The sequence below is a fragment of the Bos indicus x Bos taurus genome, chromosome 10 (assembly GCF_003369695.1).
Source record: "Bos indicus x Bos taurus breed Angus x Brahman F1 hybrid chromosome 10, Bos_hybrid_MaternalHap_v2.0, whole genome shotgun sequence".
Taxonomy (NCBI): domain Eukaryota; kingdom Metazoa; phylum Chordata; class Mammalia; order Artiodactyla; family Bovidae; genus Bos; species Bos indicus x Bos taurus.
The window spans coordinates 4,962,946-4,977,124 of NC_040085.1; positions in this window are offsets into that span (position 1 = coordinate 4,962,946).

Below are 14,179 nucleotides of genomic sequence, written 5' to 3' on the forward strand. Positions count from 1 at the left end.
CAACCTATTCCAATATTCTTGCCTGGAAAAATCCCTTGAATAAAGGAGCCTGACGGGCTACGTCCATGGGGTCACAAAGAGCACGGATATTTGTTACATGCAGAAAGAGTTCTCCCTACCTAAATCTCCTCATGGCCACTTCCCCAAGCAGAGGAATTTCTGTTAGTGCAAACTTTGCACCAAATTCCTTTCATTCCTTAAAAGAAGGATTATTCTCTGTATTTTAGAAGTGGGGCGACTGAAGCTCAGGCAATTTAAATAACTTGTCCAAAGTTTATCAGTAAAACTGAAAAAGCAATACAGGGACTGGAAGGCACGTGTCTGACCCCCTGGGGCATGACGCAAATTTGACCTTCGCCTTTGGCAAAGTAGTGTCTGTCGGCAGTTGAGGAGATGGAAACTAAGAGAAAAGTCCATGGGAACCAATGCTTGGATCATGAGCAGCACAGACTCTTCTATAATTGAGACAGGCTTCCAGAGTGCTTGCACCTGGACAACCTTGAGCAGTAGGATACAGGGAAATTATAAGTGACTAGAAATAACTGCACACATGCACAGTTGAGACAACCTTGAGCAAGAGGATACAAAAAAAGCCACAGGCTACAAGTTTTTGAGGTGCCAGGAGCTAAAGCAGGGTACTATGCATGATCCCTGTACACTGCACCACCAAAGGGGTAGACAGACATAGTAAGGTACCTGTGTGCGTGCTCAGTGGCTTCAGCCCTGTCCAACTCTGTGCATCCCTATGGACTGTAGCCCACCAAACTCCTCTGTCCATGAGATTCTCCAGGTGAGAACACTGGAGTAGGTCGCCATGCCCTTTGCCAGAGGATCTTCCTGACCCAGGGAATGGACCCACATCTCTTACATCCCCTGCATTGGCAGGTGGGTTCTTTATCACTAGTGCCACCTGGGAAGCCCATAATAAGGTACACCTTTTGCCAAACCCACTCATCCATCCCTATGGTTACACCAGTCAAGGACCCACGCAGCTTCCCTCCAAGAGCTCACAAGGGTACCCGTTTCTTGCTTCTATTCCCTGGTGATGAAACTTGTTGTTCAGTAGCCCAGTCTTGTTTGATTCTTTGTGACCCCATGGACTGCTGCACGCCAGGATCCCTGTTCCTCACCATCTCCCAAAGTTTGCCCAAGTTCATGTCCATTGGATTGGTGATGCCATCCAGCCATCTCATCCTCTGACACCCTTTTCTCCTTCTACCCTTAAATTTTCCCAGCACTGGGGACTTTTCCAATGAGTCAGCTGTTCGCATCAGATGACCAAAATACTGGAGCTTCAGCTTCAGTATCAGTCCTTTTAACGAGTATTCAGGGTTGATTTCCCTTAAGATTGACTGGTTTGATATCCAAGGGACTTTCAGGAATCTTCTCCAGCACTCAGACTGGTGCAGCCACCTGCTTGGTGGCTGTCTATGACTCATCAGAAGCCAAGGATCTCACTGAGACTGTCTAGTCAGGTTCATTGTTGTTTGGGATGGTCATTCTGGCCCCACTTCTCACCCTGGGAGACTACTTGGGTGCCAGGAGTTTCTTTTCCCCTGGGAAGAGTCAGGCAGCTTCTAGGGAGGGGAAGGTGTGAAATCTACTTCAGTTTGAGCCTGCTGGGGCTATGAAGTCTCCTCACCTTTTAGGGAAATTGGAGCATGCCACTGGGTTACAGGCAGAGCTGGTAGTAGGATCCAGGCCTCTTGAATCCTGAGCTTTTTTTTTTTTTCAAATCTATGTCAAATGTGGAAGGATTCTATGATGATATTAACATCAGCTGGCAAAGAGACAATGCAACTTAATGACCAGAGAATTTGTAGACTGCCCAAGGTACCCGAAAAACATACTGGAAGCCTGAGCTTCTAAAGCTATAAAGTTTTAAATTTTAGCATCAACCAAGAACTGGCTGGATGACCTCTGAGCCTCAGTTTTATCATCTGCAAAATGGGGACTAACCATACATTAAATTAAATTGATAAAGAATCCACCTGCCAATGCAGGAGATGCAAGAGATGAGGGTTCAGTCCCTGGGTGGGGAAGATCCCCTGGAGTAGGAAATGGCAATCACCTCCAGTATTCTTCGTTGGGAAATCCCATAAACAGAGGAGCCTGGCCAGCTACAGTCCATGGGGTCGCAGAGTCCGACATGACTGGTATTAATAAAAACCAGTTTAAAAATGTTAAATAATCTATGCAGGCTGATTCTTCCTCTCTTCTGGAAGATCTCAAAGGAATATGGCCACTGTCAACTGAAAGAAAAATACACAATGTAAAGTGAGTTCAGTTGTATTCAGGGATCTTACTGTGAATCATAGCCCAGGAGATGGCCTCTCAGATAACACCAAATTGAGAAATTGGCTTCAGAGAGAGAAGGGGAAAGCGAGGATAAATGTAAATAATAAATATATAATAAATAAATAATAAATGTTTAGCTGGGGGAAAAAACACGTGGTCAAACATAAAAAGATAACTACTAATGTCAAGGTAATTATTTCAATACTTTTTTATTATTTCAATTATTTCAATATTTTTATTGAAATAATTGGAATTTCAATATTTTTAATTATTTCAATACTTTTCTATGAATGGGAAGAGGTAGGAATCTGGGATTCTTGAAATTTTTTCATGGATATGCTTCTTAATTATATAGGGGCCAGGATGTTTTACCTTAGAGATGCATCTTAACCATCTCTGGGGTAAAACGCAGAATGCTTCTTGGCTTTTTCCATCCTGAAGTCCCTTCTGGGTGCACTGTTGTGGGCGACAGTGCCTAATGGCTTGATCTCTGTAGAAATGGACTGGCTGGTAACTCTTTTTTTTCTTCATGCTGAGTCTGAAGGTTTCCTCCTTTCCTGGTTCTGAGGGTTTTGCAGTTACTACTTAATGTCTGGTAGGTAACATCCTTTGCATCTGTGGTGAGTCAAAAAGAACAGACGTAATGTCAGCAGACGTGACAGAAAACAGTGGCACCTTAATTTTATTTTAAGTACTCTGCAGGCCTTTTCAAGAAAGACAGTTGCACAGTGTTCCTCACATGTAGGTAATTTTACGGTCTGTCCCGTTTGATGTGGATTTTCTCAGGAATGACCAATAAAAGGCCTGTTTTAATAAGACTGTAGCTCTTGGCAGACCATGTGAAATATTCCCCCCACAAAAATGTTCTTAAATTAACTAAATTAGCTCCTTTTATACAGGTTAATTATGCATGCATATATATATATATGACATACTATAAATAACAAGCTTATAATTTGCTTTTTTCTCCTTGTGAATTTGAAGTGGTTTTTTTTTTTCTTTTTTTTTTTTCCCCTTTTAGGAAGGAGAAGGCAATGTTGAGTTTAAAAACACTCACTGAACTGAAAACAATATTGATATACCTATGTTATTAAAGAAAACAAATAGTCATACACTTGCTGTTTTATAACTTTTGATTTTAGAAAACTTCATTGCAAATTTTAATTTCCAGTTCAAGAATGGCTTAAAAGCCAACAAAATTAATTATTCTAATTCCCTAAAATTTTCTCAACTATGGAAAGAAAACCTAGTGATGTATTCTATTGGTATTTAAATATAAAAGAAGAGATTTCTCCAATCTTCACTTATAAAGGACCTGGGACCTCAATCTGATAGTGAAAGTTTAATTAATTTCAGTTACAGGTGAACAAGGAAGTATTCATTTAGGAAAAAATAGCTATAAATTTTGGGGACTCAGGCAAAAAACAATCCAAGCGCTATAGTGTCCCCACCGCAGTCCTTATGGTGATTGCATTCTCCTTCATTTCTATTAAATTAATATATGTACAATGGTTTTTGTTTATTTGTTTGTGGATTTTTTGCCATACCACTTAGCTTGTGGGGTTTTAGTTCCCCCATAAGGAATCAAACCTAGGCCCTCAGCAGTGTGAGTGTGGAGCACTAACCACTGAACCACCAGGGGATTTCCTATACAATGTTTTTTAAATGTTGCAAATATTATAAAACATAAAATAAAAAGAAATAGCATCTCCCTCATATCCTTCCTTTCTGTCCCCTCCCCAGAGGTAATCACTTTCAATTTTTCGAGCAGTTTTTCCTTATTACTTCCGTATTTTTTTAAACATTTTTATTTTATTTTAATTTTCCACACTGCACAGCATGTGGAATCTTAGTTTCCCCACCAGGATTGAACCCATGCCCTCTGTAGTGGAAGCAGAGTCTTTGGGAAGTCCCAACTCCGTATTTTTAAATAATATTTTATGCTTTTATTTCCTGACCTGTTGACTATATTTGTTGTGTTTTATCTTTTATGTTGCATGTGGGCTGAAAGCTTAACCTATTAAGCACTTCTATCTGCTATCTTGACAGTCTAATCACATCACGTTTTTCATAAAATAACATAATTAATTTTACAAATTAGTAGGAAGTTAATATGTAGTTATGGCTAGTAAAAATTATTCATTACATAGCCACAGAGTGTATAATGATAGCATTTCTTTCTTGTCTCTATATTGGGATTAGACCTTTGCTTTTGTCACTTATTAGATCTGTGATTTTAAGCAACTGATTTCATCTCCCTGTCCTTCAGTTTCTTCCTCTTTAAATAAGGAGGATTAATAAAAGTATACATATTAAAGAACACCCGGAAAATCCCATGGACGGAGGAGCCTGTTAGGCTGCAGTCCATGGGGCCGCTTGGATTCAGACACAACTGAGCGACTTCGTTTTCACTTTTCACTTTCGTGCGTTGGAGAAGGAAATGGCAACCCAGTCCAGTGTTCTTGCCTGGAGAATCCCAGGGATGGGGGAGCCCGGTGGGCTGCCGTCTGTGGGGTCGCACAGAGTCGGACATGACTGAAGCAACTTAGCAGCAGCAGCAGCAGCAAATAGCATCCAGCATGTATTAGGTGTCTGAAGTTATGTTTGACTTGCATGGTTTTCTTGGTACCTAATCTTGACTTTTTTCCAGTTGTCCATCTGATCTGTCAGATTCTTTTCTCCCAGATAATCAACAATATCAGATAATCTATCAATTCCATTTTCTCCAAGAGCCTTTTCTTTCCCTAAGAGCTCTCCAAACTATTGCAACCTGGATCCCTCCAGGCTGCTACTGATGGTTGCCCTCCTGGCATTACCCCTGAGATGTGAAAACCAACTTCTGTTCATGGAACCAAAGAATGAATTCTTCAAACTCGCAAACACACAGGCAAAGTTTATTTTAAAGGATAGAGATATAAACTTCTCAGCATAGACCCTGAGAGGGGGCGAAGAGACCCAAAAAGAAGGAGATAACAGCAGTTCTTATATCTTTACTAGTATTGATCTGTACATTTTTGGTTGGCTTGTGACTTTAATATATGTCATTTTTGACCAATCAGTTTGAACGTTGCAATGTCCAGTTTTTCATTTTTATGGCTTTCTTTTGGGTTCCCGGTTTCTCAGTTTCTGAGACACTGAGACGCCATCCCTCAATCCTATCTCAAGACCCCAGACCATTATTTAGGAACCAGATGCCTGTTTAAGAGTTAATGATTTACCTGCAGTTCTCCTTGATATACTGGACAGCAGTTAATGATTGTCTTGTCCTGGATCTGAAAGTTTTATGACCCTCCAGACCAGGGAGGCATTCCTCTGAATGCCTGGAAAACTGGAGCTTTGGGCTAATGGAGCGAAACATCTATGTGAGGGAATAAGTTGAAATTAGAAGAAGACCAAGGCTGTCAACCCTACATTGACTACCTAACAATTTGTGCGTCACCCCTGCCACTCTCTTCTTGGACATCTGGCCTTCTGGAGTCCTCTTTCTTGACTTATTCCCTTGCTTTGGTGAGCGCATTAGCAGCCTTAGGACGCCAACCTCCCCACCCCCTGACTTTTTTTTAACCCTGTATTGACCTTCCTTGACCTGTCCAACTTAAAAATTATTCAGCTTCTTTTTTAACTCTAATCACTCCGTTGTACCCTCATCCTACCTTTAGTTCCATTACTTCCTGTCTCCTCAATTTTCTCTCTTCCAAGCATTTTAAGTCTTTCCTTTCTGTTGAATCAGTCTCAAGCTACAAACATAGTCAGATTTTTCTTAAACAACAAGCAACCTCATTTTAACCTAGTACCACCCATTGCTCTTTTCTTTGTCTTAAAACTTCTAGAAAACACAGTTTGGTGCTCCACTCTCCTGAATCCTCTCTGGTGTGGCTTCTGTCCTTCCAGGCCACTGAAGCTGCAGCTTCTGAGGTCACTGGAGGCCTCAGGTTCTCCTCCTGTTTGCCTTAACACCTTAAAATCATTGTCTTTTTATCTCTCCACTAATTCCCATTTGGAGGAATTTTTAAAGAAAAGTGCTTTTATTTTTCCAAATTCAGGTAATGCAACAAATAAGCTAACCATATGTTGCCTGGTCAAGATTTTTAGGGTAGATGCTTTGGGAAACTGAAGAAATCTTATGTAATCACCCTGTTATTTTGTGCCAAGAGAAAACTAATTTTCAAGCCTCAAATGGGTGCTTTAAAAGTTTTGCCTCAGTATTGTAAAGATTTTTACCTTTAATCCATTTCACATTATTAATTTGCTTGATAAGCCCTTTGAGTATAAATAATACAAAGGGAAATACTCCTGTGTAACACCGCAGGGAAAACAAATTCCAAGTTAATGAGGAGGTAGAGCATTGTTCAACAGATTTCTCAGGATTGCTCAACCCTTCTGGGAACAAACAAATATTTTTAAAGCTCTCTTGGACTAAGGGCCTAGTCTTCATATCAGTGGAAAAACTCTGGGAAATGGAGTATTCCTGCCTTTTCACTAAGTAAGGATGTCATAGTCATAAGTGATTCCAGCCCTCAGTGTGAGTCCCTGAGCCCTGTGGGCACTCTGGAAGGAGAAACATATATGATAACTAGCAGCCAATAAGACTCTCACTCCCTAAGCGGAGCTCTGGATTTGAAAAACACAAGATACTGGCCCCAAGTAGGTGAGACGCATAAGAAAGGAAAGATTCCAGTGAGCCCAGACTCTCGGCATCTTCCCATATACAGAAAAGCACTGAATGCCTTAACTTGAGATATCTGGTTTTCTTAAAATAACAACAGTCTTTTCATGTTCAGACTACCTGCCCTTTCTTTCAAAACTTGTGTATAACCTGGCCGCTCCCCTCCCCTCCTCAGAACAGTTCTCTCAGGGATCCTTGAGATGCTGGTGTTCCAGGCTTGAAGTCCTAAAAATTCCCACCAAGTAAAACGTAACTCTGAACTTTCGGTTGTGACGACTTTTTAATTTGACAAATATGTATGTATATTCTTCATATATAATATGTATATGTTCCCCACCCTACCCCACCATCTCTGAGATGTGTAATATATACTCAGATTTGAGTTCCATTAAAACAATTCAGTTTGAGTGAACTCCGGGAGATGGTGATGGACAGGGAGCCCTGGCGTGCTGCGATTCATGGGGTCGCAAAGAGTCGGACACGACTGAGCGACTGAACTGAACTGAACTGAAGAAAATTCAGTAGAAGAATATAGAGAGGCTTTGCCTTTCTAATTAAAATATGTAGCAGGCTTTGAGTAGATTTTTGAAAGTTTCCAATTTCTTCTCTTAGAAATAAATATTCGGGTAAATCAGGCAAAGAATCATTATAAAATCACTATTCAATCTTTTTATTGTTGTGGAATCTGCAGTTGCAAACACACCTCGGAGGATACTCAAGACAGTGGAGTATAGTTTATTACACCAGCGGGTCCAAGGGGAATCGGTTCCCAACAAGGACCCTGATGTTTCTGAGAGGCCCAGTTTTATACTCCCCACTACATGACTGGTTACACATTAGCAACCTCTTTGTTGTATATGACTGAGTTTTACAAGTAGGTACTAGGAGGACTAGCAGTTAAGGTTAAAGGGAGGGAAAACGATGATTATACATCAAGGGGGGATGTTTCATGGTTACTCCAACAGGGGCAGCCTGACCTCAATACAGTCTCCATTTGCCATCTGTAGGGAGGGGAGTCTCCAGGAGACCTGGTTTTCATTAGCAATGGTTTCCTCACTCTTGGGCAGGGTTCAGGCCCAGTTTACATCCTGCCTTTAAGATGGATGACAGGCTTCAAGATGGAGTCTCTCCTGCTTTCCTCACACTGGCCCCAACATTGTCCCCTCTTGACGCTCATCTTATCTTTAACGATGGGCATCAGTCGTGGGTAGGCATTGTACGCAGGGACTATGTAACTGCAGCAGGGCTGTCAGTCTGGAGGCTACACATCGAGGTATACGCTGGAGAATACAAGGTCCTCAAATTAGTAATACAATGATTAACAAAATAATTACAAAAAGATTTTTCTACCAGTCGCCTTTGATCCAAGAAAATACCAAACGTCCAAAAAGGAGGATTATCATTTGACATAGCTTTTACCAGGTTTTTCATGTTGTCTAGAGCAGCTGATACATTGCCAGATAAGTCAGAGATATATACACAACATTTAACATTAATTGTAGCACAGGTCTCTCCTGGGCAGCTATAAGTATGTCAAAGAAAGTGAAAGTTAGAAAGTGAAGTCGCTCAGTCGTGTCCGACTCTTTGCGACCCTGTGGACTGTAGCCCACCAGGCTACTCCGTCCATGGGACTCTCAAGGCAAGAATACTGGAGTGGGTTGCCATTTCCTTCTCCAGGGGGATCTTCCCGACCCAGGGATTGAACCCAGGTCTTGAGCATTGCAGACAGACGCTTTAACCTCTGAGCCACCAGGGAAGCCCAAATATGTCAAAAGTCATCAAATTTTGAATCACTGTCTTTCTCATTTGTATTTGTTCTTCATTTAAAACTTGGATTGCCTTTGTGTTGTCCAGGAGGGCCTGTTTCATGAAGTTAGTTAGAGCTTCTACTTTAATCATAATATCTGTTGTTTCTATAGATGGTACAAACAACGCAGCTGTGTAATCATACCATTGAAATACAGACCTTGCCAACTGTATGTCAATAAGGCAAATCTACTGGGGCTTGTTGTAAGGATGGCTTAATACTTCCATGAGCAAAGGCAAATCCTAAAGTGTAGCGGCCGACCCAACTGACTGGAAGCCAAGGCCGTAAGTTCGATCCATATAGTCATTGGGTGCCATTGGGGCCACCCATCAGATCCCAGGGTTGCACTTCCAGTCTGAGCCAGGCCAGTGAGCTGGTAAATCTGGGCGATAAGTGACCTCTTATGTTTGTTCACGTTGCTCAGAGGACAAGTATCCCACATATTTTAATTCTTTTGGATCTATGGGACAGTCACCAAATCCAATCTTTTATTCCCTTTGCTCCCAACAGATAGGGGCAGGGACAATAGATTGGCCTTTTTCTGGAGTCATCCAAATATATTTATCCCATATCTGGTAAAATTGTTCAAAGTACCTGATGGATTGGCCCATAGAGTTTTTATCTTTTTTTAATTTTTTAAATAAAAAGTATAGGCTTTTGTTACTTCTGGAAAGCTTGCATTTACTTTAAATGTCACCCCATGGCCTTGATCAATCTGATTAGAGTCCAGTTTACACGAAGAAAGAAGCGACAGGTTGTGAGTTACCAAAGAAATGTTTCCCGTGTTGTCTCAAAAAAAGAACAGAAGGGGCTAAAGTCCCCTCTGCAGAGGGGAGACACCAACCAAGGAGGTCCATCAATCACTGACAAAGGCATGGCCCCACAACACAATAGTTAGAAGTGTTACGGAAGTTCGCATACAAGTGGGCCCAGGACAGGAACATCTTATCCTGAGTTTGCAGTCCCAGTAGGGCTGTCATGCCAACTAGGAATAGCAGAGTCATCTGTAGCAGCTCCATCCTGGGTCTGTGGTCGTCGATGGAAGATGAGTCGGGTCTTCAGGGGTTCTTCTGGATTAGTGTGGGCGGCCCAGTGTCCCTTTCCCTCCGCAGCTGTCTTGAGCCGAGTGTGGTGAGTCCAGGGAGTGATACCTGCAACTTTAACTGCACTGGGAGTGGTTAGGACAACAGTGTGTGGCCCTCTCCAGGTGCGGGGTACCGTCCGCTGTTTCCAATCCTTTACCGATACTAAATCTCCTGGAGAGTATGGGTGTATAGTAGTACCTAAAGAAAATGGAATCCTTTCTTGAACGTAAGGGATGATATCATGGATTACCTCCCCTAACTGTTCCAGTTGCAGTGACACCTCATCCCTCCTCTTGGTAATAAATTTCCCTTTACTTCCCGAATAAGTGGAGAAGGCCTCCCGAACATTATCTCATAGGGGGAATACCCGTGGGACCAGGGGGTCATTCTGATCTTCATTAGCACTAGCTTCATTAGCAGCACGTCCAGCCAGGGGGGCACCAGTTTCTTGCAGCCATTTTGCCAAAGTCACCTTGATGGTCCGGGTCATTCTCTCCACTCTTCCTGAGCTTTGTGGCCTATACGCTGCATGCAGTTTCCATTTAATATTTACTGCTTTGCAGACCAGTTGGAGTAATTCAGCCACAAATGCAGGCCCACTATCTGATTCTATACTCAGAGGGAACCCAAACCTTGGAATACTGTGTCTCAGCAAGAATCGGGCCACTTCCTTTGCTTTTTCAAGAAGCTTGGTGGGGTAAGCTTCTACCCATCCCATAAACGTACTTACCATCACCAGCAAATATTTGCATCCCTGGCATGGCTGTACCTCAGCGAAGCCCACTTCTAGATGTTTCCTTATTCTTGGCACAGCTTGCATCTGCACAAAAGGCTATTAGACATGGTATGACAAAATACCGAGCTAAAATCTTGCTCAGTTCATACCCAGGTGGTTTCATCCTCATCATAGACTGGGGCCGCTTGGGCGGTTAGTAGGCTAGACACCACAGGCATCGCCGTAAGTTTGGTTGCTATATTGTCCTGGGCGGCTGCTTGCTTTGCCCCTCGGTCGGCCAGACAGTTCCCTTTCGCCTGAGGTGTGTCTGCCCTCTGGTGGCCTCTATAGTGCATTACTGCCACTGCAGCGGGTTCCCACAATGCTTCCAACAGCAGCAGAATTGCCTCTTTGTTTTTTATCTCTTTGTCAGTTGCAGTTAATAGTCCCCTTTCCTTATATATGGAGAATGGCTGCTAGTAAAGAGCAGTGGGGCCAGGATGAATGTGCCCATCTGACCCCACCTTAAAACTCAACATTCGGAAAACTAAGATCATGGCATCCAGTCCCATCACTTCATGGCAGGCAAATAGATGGGGAAACAATGGAAACAGTGACAGACTTTATTTTCTTGGGCTCCAAAGTCACTGCAGATGGTGACTACAGCCATGAAATTAAAAGATTCTTGCTCCTTGGAAGAAAAGCTAGGACCAACCTAGACAGCTTATTAAAAAGCAGAGACATTACTTTGCCAACAAAGGTCTGTCTAGTCAAGGCTATAGTTTTTCCAGTAGTCATGTATGGATGTAAGAGTTGGACTATAAAGAAAGCTGAGGGCCAAAGAATTGATGCTTTTGAACTGTGGTGTTGGAGAAAACTCTTACGAGTCCCTTGGACTGAAGAGAGATCCAACCAGTCCATCCTAAAGGAAATCATTCCTGAATATTCATTGGAAGGACTGATGCTGAAGCTGAAACTCCAATACTTTGGCCACCTGATGCGAAGACCTGACTCATTTGAAAAGACCCTGATGCTGGGAAAGGTTGAAGGCAGGAGCAGAAGGGGACGACAGAGAATGAGATAGTTGGATGGCATCACCGACTCAATTGACATGAGTTTGAGTAAACTCCAGGAGTTGGTGATGGACAGGGAAGCCTGACGTGCTGCAGTCCATGGGGTCGCAAAGAGTCGGACATGACTGAGTGACTGAACTGAACTGAACAGACCCCACCTGTGGTGCTGCCTAGACTTCCCTAAGAGGCATCTGCAAAACCTCTTTCTCTTGAGATTTCTGTATAGACCTCATCCAGCTCTGAACACTTGGCTCTCCCCTTTTCCCTTCCTCTGAACCAGGGAGGAGGGTATATTGCTGGCACAGTCACTCCCATCATACTTGGTGCTGCAGTAGAAAGGAAAGGAGCGACCTTCACTGGGGGAGGTGGAGGAGGAAAATCTCTCTCTTTTCTTACTTCCTTCTCCTGCTCTGGGAGTCCACATGTGTTCCCAGTATGGGGGAGGAAGTGGAAGCTCCTCTTCCTCTGGATCTTGATATATATATATATATTTTTTTTACTTTTCTTGCCTGGGTTCTGCCTGTGCCAGCAAAATCTTGCTTTCTCCTTTGTCAGGGTGACATACCCGGGCCCGAGGGAGTGGGTTTTGTGCAATTAGTAGCCATGAGTCAATGTACGGAAACTGATCTGGGTGGCCTGGCTATCCAGTTACCACAGAGTACACAGCACGAACTTTGTCCAATTTTAGAGTTCCCTCTGAGGGCCATCCTACCCCAAAGGATGGCCAGTCTATCTCACAAAAGCTTTTAAGCTTATTCTAGGTTAACTTTCCACCATAGTCTCCTCCAAAGCCCTTTCTGAAGCTTTTAATCATGCGTCCAGGAATGGTCGGCTTGGACTCTCCACTACCCATCCTGCTCTTACTTTCCTTCTGTATTTTCTCTCGTGCTCCTCTCACTCTCTCAGTAGCCAGCCAGATCCAATCCGTTAAGGCTTCCACATACTCTTCTCTGCACAAGTCTGATCCTTGCTAAATCCAAGGCCGTCTTATCACTGGGTGGTGCAGGCAAATGTGCTTCCAAAGCCACGGTTCCCAATCTGACCCCAAACAATGCTTGGGAGATCCCAGAGTCCCTAAGGAGAATGGGAGGTGTCTCGGCAAAGGGGGCAGTCCCTTGGAAACCAAAAGATACGTTGACAAACAATCAGTACAGGTCTAGTTAACAGAGTACCACTTATTTCAGTAAACAATTCCCCACCAAGCCTACCAGGACACAGCCGCCGCACACTCATCCAGCCCCAAGGGGTTGATCAGGCCCCTTCTTCCACTGTTACAGTAGGACCTACCTGTGCGCTTCCCTTCTATTGACAACAGTCTTGTGAAGTCTGCCTGGAAGGACAAGTCGCTAAAACAAGAGCCGATCCAGAGTGGGAGGCGCCTTCCCCTCCCAGAGGCTCTCATCCCAGCGAGCCGCAGGCCGAGGCTCAATGGACCTGTCTCCAAGGGCTTCCCGGCCAACGTGCCAGAAATGTTGTGGAACCCGGAGTTGCAAAACACACCTTGGAGGACACTCAAGACTGGCGTACAGTTTATTACGCCAGTGGGTCCAGGGGGAATCGGTTCCCAACAAGGACCCTGATGTTTCTGAGAGACCCAGTTTTTTACCCCCTTTCCAGTGGTCATGTATGGATGTGAGAGTTGGACTATAAAGAAAACTGAGCACCAAAGAATTGATGATTTTGAACTGTGGTGTTGGAGAAGACTCTTGAGAGTCCCTTGGACTGTGAGAAGATCCAACCAGTCCATCCCAAAGGAGACCAGTCCTGGGTGTTCTTTGGAAGGAATGATGCTAAAGCTGAAACTCCAATACTTTGGCCACTTGATGCGAAGAGTTGACTCATTGGAAAAGACTGATGCTAGGAGGGATTGGGGGCAGGAGGAGAAGAGGGACAACAGAGGATGAGATGGCTGGATGGCATCACTGACTCAATGGGCATGGATTTGGGTGGACTCCAGGAGTTGGTGATGGACAGGGAGGCCTGGTGTGCTGTGGTTCATGGGGTCACAAAGAGTCGGACACGACTGAGCGACTGAACTGAACTGAACCCCCGCTAGGTGACTGTTTACACGTTAGCAGTCTGTTGTACATGATTGAGTTTTACAAGTAGGTGCTAGGAGGACAAGCAATTAACATTAAAGGCGGGGAACAATGATTATACATCAAGGGGGGATGTCTCCATGGTTAATCCAACGGGAGCAACCTGGCCTCAACTACAATCTCCATTTGCCTTCTGTAGGGAGGGAAGTCTCCAGGAGACCTGGTTTTCACTAGCAATGGTTTCCTCACTCTTGGGCAGGGTTCAGGCCCAGTTTACATCCAGTCTATACGATGGATGACAGGCTTCAAGATGGAGTCTCTCCTGCTTTCTTCACACTGGCCCCAACAATGAAAGTTAATAACTCTGAAACCCAAATGAAAAGTTAAAATACAAAACAAACAAACAAACAACAACAAAAACCAGCTGCTTTAAGGGGAAAAGAAAGGATGCATTTATTGAACTGACATCATGAATCAACAGTTTTTTATATTTTTC